The 11,377-nt window shown below is 45.6% G+C and overlaps 1 non-coding gene across 1 annotated transcript; it reads left to right on the forward strand.

Moving 5' to 3' along the window:
• Positions 1–365: 365 nt before the first annotated feature.
• On the forward strand, positions 366–453 carry TRNAS-UGA (transfer RNA serine (anticodon UGA)). Its single transcript has one exon. It is a non-coding gene; the product is annotated as a tRNA-Ser (tRNA).
• Positions 454–11,377: the final 10,924 nt, after the last annotated feature.

Genomic DNA, 11,377 nt, shown 5'->3' on the forward strand with positions numbered 1-11,377 from the left:
GGCCTGGGCCCTTTGCACTCTAAATCCAAACAGAGTGAGTGGTTCGATTCCACTTTAGAACGAAAGCAAATGCAAGTGAAACGAGACGAGAATCAAAGATTTTTCAGTGCCGCTAAAACCCCTAGTCACTGATTACATGCATGAGTATTGGCTTTGGCAAGCAAGTCAAGGAAAGAAGAGGAAATTAAAAGTTCCCTGAGTTTGATGGTACTAAGTTAGATGTCACAAATAGGAATTCATGGCCTACTGTATGCATGTATGTGCTAAAAGAAGATCAAAAACCGGGGAATCACTTAATAAGAAATTCTAACTATTGCTCGTATGGCTATGTTCTATTTGTAGGAATAAAATAAGGATTAGGCTGTGGAGAGATGGCTGAGTGGTTGATAGCTCCGGTCTTGAAAACCGGTATAGTTCTACGAACTATCGAGGGTTCGAATCCCTCTCTCTCCTTTTGCTTTCCTCTCTCTTTTCTTTTGCGTATTGAATACGTTTGTTTCTTTATTTGTTTTTTTTGTTCTGTCCCCTTATCTTTCTTTCATAGCCGCACCGGATTGAGCTGTCCAAGAAGCTAGGTCTTTTTCGGGGAAATAAGTTGTTTCTGCTACTGAACCAACTAGTCAAACTAGGCATTCTCTTTCTTCTTTGAATTCCGATCGTCATCCAACATACCAGTAACATGTGATGAGAAAGTAAATGAAGTATATTCTCAAATCAAGTCAACAAGTCAATATGTATGTGTCTCTATTCTAAGAAAAAGAAGAAGGCACCACCACCGAGAACTGACTACACAACCGAGAAGCGTGTCAGCCTTCCTTATTCAATCAACTCTAATTTAGTACTAGTACGATCAAGAAAAGTAAGAAGTTGAACCAGACTTTAACAGTTTTTTAAGCAGGCATTTTCATGGTTCTCGTCATATAAACCAGTCTGTACTGCATGATTTCATGCATTAATCTATTGCTGAAGGAACCTTTCGTCAGTTTTCTTAAACAAAAGGTACCCGGTGTTCTAGCGGGGAAATTCCAATGAATTTCGATCACAATCATGTGGTAATAATGGGTTTGAATCAGAGAGACTCGATCTGGAAACTCCTCAATGATTATAACGTGAACTCGTTGAAGAGGAGACAAGCATAAATAGACGCTTTTTTTGAACCATTTGAGAGGGCGCAGTCCCCTACCTTACCGCTTGGCCATGCCGCCAAATCCGATCTAAAATCGAGAAAAATCCTGGAATGTGGACTTCATTGACCAGCCGCCTCTTAGTCCACACCCAACTTGGAAGTGTTATTGATTCGTTAGTCACCTTCGCCATCCTAATACCCGAAACTGTAGTGTTCTAAGTTGGTTAAAGCCGTCCATGGAAGATTGGATTTGCTGATAAGGAGGTCGCACCAATATTGTCACACCACAAGGCCCTCTGTCCCACACATCTATCAAGAAGCAAGTGTAGTTCACCGGTTCCACCAAATGCTCCTATCTCTCGGCAAAGATTGTGTGAGTGTGCAGTTATGCTTCGGATGCTTCGCCATGGAATAGATCGACTCAGTTCCCCTTCTTTTCCGGTGCACTCGCTTTGCATCTCCGACACACAAGGAAGGACGCGGTGGGAAGAAAGCTGCCCTAGCCTCTGTCCGGTCGATCATTCCGCTGGCATCTTGCATTCACGCCTCCGTTTGACTGCCGCTCGGGAATGTAGTTGTAGATACGTGAGTCTTAGTGGGTCGTTGGCGACTTAAGGAAGCTGACTCTCGTTCTTTGGACCCCACAGACCGAAAAGAAAAAAAGTTCGTCACTTTTTCTCTTTCACATACACCGGGAGAAAGGGTGACGATAGCAATCCTCTTTGCCTCCCCGGCCGGGGAGCCCCCAGGACAAGGGGGGAACATCCACAATAGATCCAGTGCGCTTGACAAGATCTCCTTCTTTAATAGCGGTATCACTACCAAAGACAACAATACCTACATTCTCATTCTCAAGATTCAAGGCTATTCCTTTCACACCGCTGGCAAATTCCACCATTTCTCCAGCTTGAATCTCGTTCAATCCATAAACACGTGCAATCCCATCTCCAACTGAGACCATTCTCCCCATTTTTCAGACATTTTCCTATCAGTCTCACCGTCAAGATCGCAGTTCACAAAGCACACCAACTATATGTGACCCCTATACAGGAGCTATGCCCAAAGATGTCTGAAGCTTCGAAGATGGTAGAAAGATTTATGCTGAACAGCCCATATCAAAAAGGCAAGGGATTGGGCAAGAACTAGCAAGGAATATTCGCCCCTTGCTGCTTGCTGGTTTTTCCATCATCCAATCCACAACAAATCGAATGAAACCGCTTCGGATTTCTTTTGATGTCCAAAGCCACACCTTCTTTCTCACATAGGAACAGAGGTCAGGAGCTGCCGGCAGGGCGCTGCTTTTAATCTGACTGATGGCTCGCCGTGCCTAAGGGTATATCGGTTGAAGTAGATTCTTCTTTTCTCTCAAAAAACCCCTTCCGATGGTCAGAGGCGAATTGAAAGCTAAGCAGTGGTAATTAAGACCCCCGGGGGAAAATAGGGATGTCTCCTACGTTACCCATAATATGTAGAAGTATCGACATAATTTCATAGAGTCATTCGATCTGAATGCTACATGAAGAACATAAGCCAGATGACGGACTCATAAGAGGGGGAGCAGTAGCAAAAATGAGATCTTTCGTCTAGACAGAAGAGAGATCCTTTCCTTCCTTTCTATAGGAAATGACTGATGTTGCTAAGTTTTAGGAGTCTTTTCAATCCATCTTACTTTGAATCCGGGCTCGCCTTCACTCAGTCAAGGGGTTGCCCTTTACCTCGTTCCGTGGTCCTTTATCCCCTCCTTGCTGGCTTGCTTGATAGGCTGGCGCATAACCCCCATTTCTTGACCCAGATTCACAACCGAACCTATTTCTCATCTTCATCCCGACCTATCTATATGTGACACTCCGCCCGAATGGCCTTTATGCCCGAGAGTGAAAGGTGCTCCAGCTTGCTTGGTGAACACTGACTTACTGAAGACCGGAATGGACCAATGTGACATTGACTCAAGAAGGTAGACAAAACAACCTACCTTTCACTAAGAAGCGGTACCAACCCTGGACTTCCCGGAATCAATGAAGGAGTTCATTCAGCACTGAGCCGAGCGAGCGTAGATTCAATATGTTGATTGTACCGAACGAAGGATTTGACTTATCACGAAAGCCACATTCGTTTCGTTTGAGGAAGTTACACGCCCTGTTCCCTATAAATAAGGAGATTCATTCTTTTTTTTTCAGAAATCCCCTGTTCCTTGACTTCTTTGCTTTTTATTTTGGAAGGGCTTCGTTTCCAGGCAGGTAACGTATAGAAGACTGAAAGTTGAAGTTCCGGTGGGTCTCGTCAATCGATTACCTTCCTTATTGCGCCTGCCCCTAATTGGAGTTGAGTTGGCTTTGATCGATTGCTTGGTGTCACGCTATTTACTACTACGGTTAGCTAAATTCGTTTATGACACCGATTCATTTCTAGTTGATCCATTCGTAAGGTCGTTCAGAAGCAAAGGCCTACTACTATACTATACAAGTAAGCTGGTCAAGTCAAAAGAAGGTTCACATAACCAGGTGGCTGACGCATATAAACATCTTCTTCAAGAACTCCATGAAGAAAAGCATTTTGAACATCTAGCTGTCGCAAAGGACCCTGAAAAAGTTGTTGCAGCAACTCCAACGAGAAAGAATAAGCACAAAAAAGTAGTAAGAGATCGTTTGGGGACGAGCCTCCTACTCCTAGAATGTATTTTCCGACGAGTTTAGATATACTCTTGGAGAGACAATAACATGATCACTTTTGGACACAATTATGTGTACTTCTGCTCTCCTTGGATTAGAGAGACTGATCAGCTAGCGTTAGGTGAGATTCCTTTGATTGAATTTAGCTTGCCATCATGATACGCTGCAGTTAGATTAGGAACCGTATAGGCGGCCTCATATACCCGGAAGCTTTGGATTCACGGATCCGAAACAAGACATTTCATGCCCAAGTACTCATCACTTCTTGGGTCGTAATTACTATCTTGCTAGGTTCAGTTATCATAGCTGTTCGTAATCCACAAACCATCCCGACCGACGGTCAGAATTTCTTCGAATATGTCCTTGAGTTCATTCCACTAAAATACCTTTGAATAGCGCTGAAGATATCATTGCGAACCGCGTCCAGTAGACGACCTCTTCCGCTCATCCCCTTCGTCAGCTCTTTGATAGGGATACTATAACATAGGTCCCTAAACTTGGAATGGATGGCAAAAGGGAAGGAGGTCCTCATACGGAGTCGCACACTTGAGTAGTGCGGGAGACTGGAGAATGGGTCGAGTAAACTCAGGTTTTCACTTTTCAGTGAGTGAAAGATTTGTATCCGGGTCTACGTTCAAAGCTTCTACTGCACCTCTCGCCACTACTCCCTGTGTCATCGGTTTGATGCTCGGTCCCAAGCATGAGTTTTGAATTTGGCTTGGGACACCCCCTAGCGAAATGACCGAGCCCACCACGAGAAAACCTACTGGGTTTTAGGGCGTTTTGACTGGTGGCGAAACCAAGTGAATGAACTACTTAGCTCATGTTCTTCAAAGTTTCGGGATACTAGCCACCCCTCATTGAGTATGATCTGAGAACCCGATTACATTAGCGCGATAGTATGTAGGGATACATTACTCCGACTAGGATTCCGGGGTGGATTGTTGGGAAACAACACTTCCATCAGACAGAAGAGAGATCCATTCCTTCCTTTCTATAGGAAATGACTGATGTTGTGTCACGCCCGGAATTTCTATCCAAAATTCCAAACGCTTACATGTGTGTGAACCCTCGTCCAGGAATCAGCCGAGGCACACCATAACAAATTGATAATAGAGTACAATTATTACTCTAATTAATAAGCGAATAAAATGTCATTACAGAGGTAGATAGTTCCTCTCAATCAATAAAGATCTAAGCAGCGGAAAATAAAATAAACGGCGCAGACGACTCCACTCCACAGGCAGCTTGACCAGGGCTACACCTAATCCTCCACACCATCAGCTTCACTGTAGAACTCTTCCTCTGATGAATGATTGCAAGGTGATTATATGACATACTTAGCAAGTCACGCAGCAAATATGCAAGTGCACAGGATAACAAAGGATGGCATAGTATAAGGCTCATTTGCAAAAACAGCATTTAGCAAACATTTGAGAATTATAAAACAGTTAAGTGATAATTAAACAATATTAATCCAACTCTATACAACATACCCTGTTGCATAGGCCCAACCATTCTGAACAACCATACCCGGCTGTACAGATCTATCTCCAAACCAGGAATATACCATTCCAAACCAGGAGCTAACCAAATTATTATCAGTTATAACATCTTCTATTATGATGAGAGGTGTGAGACTAATCACGAAAGACATTGTTAGACCCGCCCATAACCGCGGGCACGGCTATTCGAATAGTTTTACTCTGATCAGAGGTGTACCACTGTACCCACAAGACACAGCTCCACATCATGTCACCATGTGCCTCAATACCACCACGGTACCTCGGAAAGGAGCTGTGACAGTACCTCTCGTACAACACAATCCACCACAGTGCACCATTCCTGGATCATAATCACCCCCTTATAAACAAGGCATGGACTCCCCAGCGACCCCCGTGGGCTTATCTCCGCCACTTCTCAGTCTGGTGCCCCGCAATGAACCATGGTATACAAAAGATAAAGCCGTTGCCCACGCTGGCTTGTGGTTGGCACGGTTAATGTTTCACAACCGAAACTCGTGAACCGGTCCTTAATTGTCATGAGCACGACCATCAAAACCATGTGCTCACAACCCACCATTATCAGGTTTTAGTTGGCAAGTAATTAATTAACAAATCATGATTGACCATCGTGAACTATCATTAAGCCATCATTAAATAATAGTGATTCATAAGTTATCCCAATAGTGTGCTAATGTTTCTAAGCATGGCTAAGCAATTATATCTAATATCTAGTTGAAGCAATATATATAGCCCAACTAGTCAAGTTATAATAACCCAGGGTATCAAGGAATAAAGTAATCAAGGACAAAAAGGGCTATAGCAAACAATAGGTTAATTCCACCCAATGACATTCGAAAATAAATGCAATAGTTGAATAGAAATAGTAGCTTTAAACGGGATCAACATGCTCAAAGGGTTGTTTGGGATCTGTGTGACTTGCCTTGCTGGCCTTGGAACTCTTCAAATTCTTCTCGTGCGAAAACGGACTCTCCGGAAACGTCGGAATCTAAACAGAAAAGAGCAAAAATACCAAAACAGCACATAAACAAGCATGAACAGTACATGTGGATATTTTTAACATGTAGATCTCAATTTTAGAAAAATTTAGAGACTTGAACCAACTAAATCCGAGCTAGGATGAATTAGTTATGAATTTTCAAAGATTAAATCGGATTAAATCACTTATATGGATTTTAATTGAATTATGACGCAATAATGAATTATTTTTGAAAAGGAAAAAGGAATTATTGCGTCAGCGGCTAGGGTTTGCGGTGGACCGGGCGCACGGCGACGGTTCACGGGAACGGACGGCCGAGATCGATCCATCCAAAACGGACGGCCGAGATCGAACGGTCCACGACCGGCTCACGGCAGACGGCCACGATGACGTCAGCGGTGACGTCATCGATGACGTCAGCACCGGCGGCGGCTCGGCGGCTCGGGCGCGCAAGCTTGCCGGCGAACGACGGCGCTTTGGCACGAACGAAGGACACCAGCACGAAGCGGGCGACGCGGCGAACTCACCGGTGACCAATGCAACAGCGGAAGATCAACAGACGGCGACGGCGACGAGGTTGAAGCGGCGGAGAAGATCGGGTTGACGGCGGCGACGGTGCTCCGGTGGTCAACAGCGACTGCGAAGGGGAGGACGAGGACGGCGATGCGATGGCGACCACGAAGACGACCTTCCCGAGCGACGGCGACGACTGGAACGGTGGCAGCGCACGGCTGGAGCGACGTCGACGACGGCGGCGCAAGGTCTCACGGCGCTAGGGCTCTTCCGACGGCGAGAGACGAAAGCAAGGGTGGCGGCGGGTAGAGGAGACACCGGGGATCCTTTTAAAGGGGCTAGGAGGCGGCGACGAAGGCCCACGGCGACCGGTGACGCGAAGGAAAGATCGGGGCTCGGAGAGAGAGAGACCGATCCGAATCGACCTCGAATCAAACACTTTCGAAGCGATTTTAGCCGATGATTCCAAAAGAGATAAGGTAGAGGAGATCCCGAAGATTGTTTCCCCTCAAACGATTTCACCGGATCGGGAAAGGAGCGGCCGGATTTGGAAGGAAACGGCGGCGGCGCGGCGCTAGGGTTTCGGGCGGCGGCGACGCGAGGAAGACGACAGGTCCGACAGGTGGGACCCACCTGTCAGCGACCGAACGCGCGCGCGCGGCGCGGCGGACTGGGCCGACTTGGGCCAGGGAGAGAGAGAGAGGGTTTTGGGCCGACTTTCGGCCCAAAGCCAAAAGAGACTTTTAAAAACCTTTTCAATTTAAATTATTCATGAAATGCAATTCTATTTATTAAAAATACTTCCTTAGTTCAAATAAATCCCAGAAAAATCTAGGAATTATAGAATTAAGCAAAGTATTTAATGAAATTTTATCTGACCCCATTTTATATTAGAATTTATTAATTAAAATTAGATCTTCTCTTCTAGGCTTTTTAAAATAAATTCTAATAATTCCATTTAAACAACAATTTATAAGATTTTTAGGGTGTGACATGTTGCTAAGTCACCTTCCGCTGCTCTTGCGTCATCCCTTTTCCAATTCTTTTTGTATGGCTCGGTTGCATCCGATTGATCGATCCCTAGTCACTGATTACATGCATGAGTATTGGCTTTGGCAAGCAAGTCAAGGAAAGAAGAGGAAATAGTACTCGGGCAATGCCTATTGCTCTGTTGCCTAGAAGTCTCATACATATGTATAGGATCTCATCCATATTATCTTATAGGAAGAGTAGTAACTACCTGCATTCGTATATTCCAAAAAAGAAGAAAGAATTCAACCTAGTAGAGTATAACTTTGCTTGCCTAGCCTTTCAAAGCTATTGTTTGATTCTAGAAGGACCTTAGAGTATTGTCACTGTTCCACTGGAATAAAAATATTTGTCAGTTGGCTCTCCCCGATCTGGAACAGTCCCGAATACGTAAAAGTCTTTGCCCAAAAGGATAATCCTAGAATCCCATCTGTCTTCCGGATTTGGAGAAGTGCCAATTTTCAAGAAAGAACGCGAATCTTATGATATGGTGGGAATCTCTTATGATAATCATCCACGCCTTAAACGTATCCTAATGCCTGAAAGTTGGATAGGCTGGCCCTTACGTAAGGACTATATAACCCGGCAACCCCTGTCAATGTATGTTTGATTTGGGAGGCTACCAATTCTGGAATTTCTTCTCGAGACATCCCCGTCAGTCAACTTCTCTTCGGGATGGGTCGTTGGTTTTTGTGGAGATAATGTGTCAGCCATGGTAGAAGTAGCTCCCATTTATTGGCTGATGCTGTGACCTATGAGAGCCCAAATTATTTATCAGATGCGGAAAGCACAAATTCTTTAGGACCAGTAACTGATTTGGCGAGCCCCTTGGATCACATCATTGTGAGCACAAATTGCCAAAGCAAAAAGCACCTAAGTCCTTAAGGATCACAACGGGCCACGCTGGTAATAATATTGGGCTGAAGTACTGTACAGGCCTAGGCCCATTAGCACTCCCGATACCCTAACAAAACACCGAAGTCCAAGCGATGCTTCGTCTTCCCCGCTGAAACTCTCGCCATTTCCCCACTCCTTGCTACAGTACAAAGCCATGCCGACGAAGCTAGGGTTCATCAATCCACCCCAATCCGTTCTCAAAAATCCACGAAACTTCTCTGTGCATCCACTGCACCGATTCCCCATCCCCCTCCAGCTATATCTCAGACCGAATCAGACCATTCAGCTCGCATCCATGGCGGAAGAAAGAGAAAGTTTCGAGAGTCAGTGGGCGCCCTCCGACGTGATAGAGGAGAATCTGAAAGAAATGGTGGTGCATGGCATTCTTCCGGCGAAGGAGATCATCGGGTGGCGACCGGCGTTCGGCGAAGCGTTCCCAACCCCTGATACACACAAGGTCGTGGTATTTTCTCACTTCTTTTATGGCGGATTTTCTCTTCCAACTTCAAGATTCTTCCGAGGAATTCTGAACTTTTATGGAATTAGCCTGCATCATCTGAATCCGAACTCCATAGTGCATATTGCCAATTTCATTCAAGCCTACGAAGCTTTTCTGGGCATTAGGCCTCATTTTGCTTTGTTCTGCCGCATCTTCTTCCTCAAGCCCCAGCCGAACAAGAGCAAACCATGTGTTGTTGGGGGCGCCGGTTTCCAACTCAAAGGAACACTGAGCCAAAAATATTTCTCCATGCCCTTCAAGACCTCAAACAAAGGCTGGCACGCAAATTGGTTTTACGTTCAAAATCCTGAAACAGCACTCCCCGAGTACTCCTGTCTCCCTCCAGTCTATCAGGATACATGGAATTCATTGCCTATGGGAGATGAAGCTGCTCAGGCAGTAGAACTGATGGAGCGCATGCTAAAGCTGAAGGAACAAGGTTTGCAGGGAGAACAGATCACTCGGCACTTCATCAAAAGTCGGTTAGCTCCAATCAAAGAGAGATCCCGCATGGCTTTCGAGTTTGACGGCAAACATGATCCAAATCGCGAAGGTCCAGACTCTCTTGACTTTAAGGTCATGAAGGAAAGGATGTACAAGATCTTCTCAAATACTATCGTCGTCAGCTATTCGCATCTGCTGCCTGTTATGCCATACAATGCATTCAATCCCCCTCCACCGGTATGTGTTCAAACACTTCAACCTTCCTCAAAGTATAATCTTGTCTTCTTGTTGAATCAGTTGACAGTAGAAGATATTATGTCTAGGAATTCGCTTTGATGAAGTCGGACCCCCCAATCGCTCAGCGCCGATCACCTCGCCATCAAACTGGTCAGGGGAGCGGGGGACCAAAGATCCGGTCCGAAGCCCAGCCCAACACCTCTAATCCAGCCGGCCAATCGGATTCCCGCAAGAGGAAGTTAGTGCTGAGTGACGACGAAGGCGACGACGCTAAAAAGCCTGGAGATAGAGAAACAACTAGAAAACTACCGAAGCAGGCTATTCCAAAGAAGAAAACATCTAGTCGTCCTATGCCGAAGATCAGGAAGTCTTCCAGGTACAAATCATATAACGATCTTCCTTGTATTGATGCGCACCCAGTATGGAAATAATACTGATAACAAAAACTTGTAGGAAACCATTTGATATAGATCCTTCTGGAAAAGACTCTGATCCGGCTAACATGGAGACGAGTTCTTCCAAAGAAACCGGGCCGACTGCTAAAGATCATCCGAGTGATAATTAGCCAGCAACCGATAATGTAGGATCCGGTGATCATCCCCCGACTGGAAACCAGTCGGCCGAAGCCGAAGCCGGAGTTAATTAGGAGCCCCTGACTGGAAATCAGTCAGACATAGGGCCAACCCAAGAGATTCCAGAAGTTAAGGCTCAGTCAGACAGCCCTCGCGGACAAGATGCCAGCAATGACCCGAGGCCTGGATCTCCCGCTAAAGCATAAGAATCGACTCGTCCTCGTCCGGGAATCATCACAGGTAAACACTTTGCCTGAAACCATGTTGATCCAAGCGACTTTAATTGATTGTCTGACCTTTATCCATGGATGCATTAGGACCGATGATTGGTGATGAAGAGGAAATTCTCCGGATACGAGCGGCTGAAGACTCGCGCCCTCCCATTCTGGTCAAGTGGTGGGATGACGACTTGCGACCTCAAGGAATTGTGATAAACCGGCAAAAAGAGGACGAAGAGGTGTGCCAACTGAAAAAGGCACTCGGTCAGGTGACTCGCATTGTAAACGTAAGTTCCTTGACGCCGGACCTCAACCATCTTGTTCGCCACCTAGCTCGAGCGCTAATAAAACCATTTTGCAAAGGATTCACCTTAGGAATAAAGCGAAGACCGCAACCCTAGAGCAGTTAGTTCCTCATCTTGGAAACCTTGAAGCTGTCAGGGATCAACTGCACGAGGCGAAAGAGCTTGCCAAGAAAACCGAGCACGATCTAAGAGATCGGATTGCCCAGCTCCAGGAGTCTAACTTTGAACTAAGTGGCTCATCAAAAGGTACACACAAAATCTGTCCGACTAACTTGTGCTGTTGTCTTTGTAACTTTAATTAACCGGAGTCAGTGCAGTACAAGCCGCCAAGATGTCTCAATTGGAGAAACAGATTCAAACTCTAGA

Source organism: Oryza sativa, chromosome 12 (assembly GCF_034140825.1).
Source record: "Oryza sativa Japonica Group chromosome 12, ASM3414082v1".
NCBI lineage: Eukaryota > Viridiplantae > Streptophyta > Magnoliopsida > Poales > Poaceae > Oryza > Oryza sativa.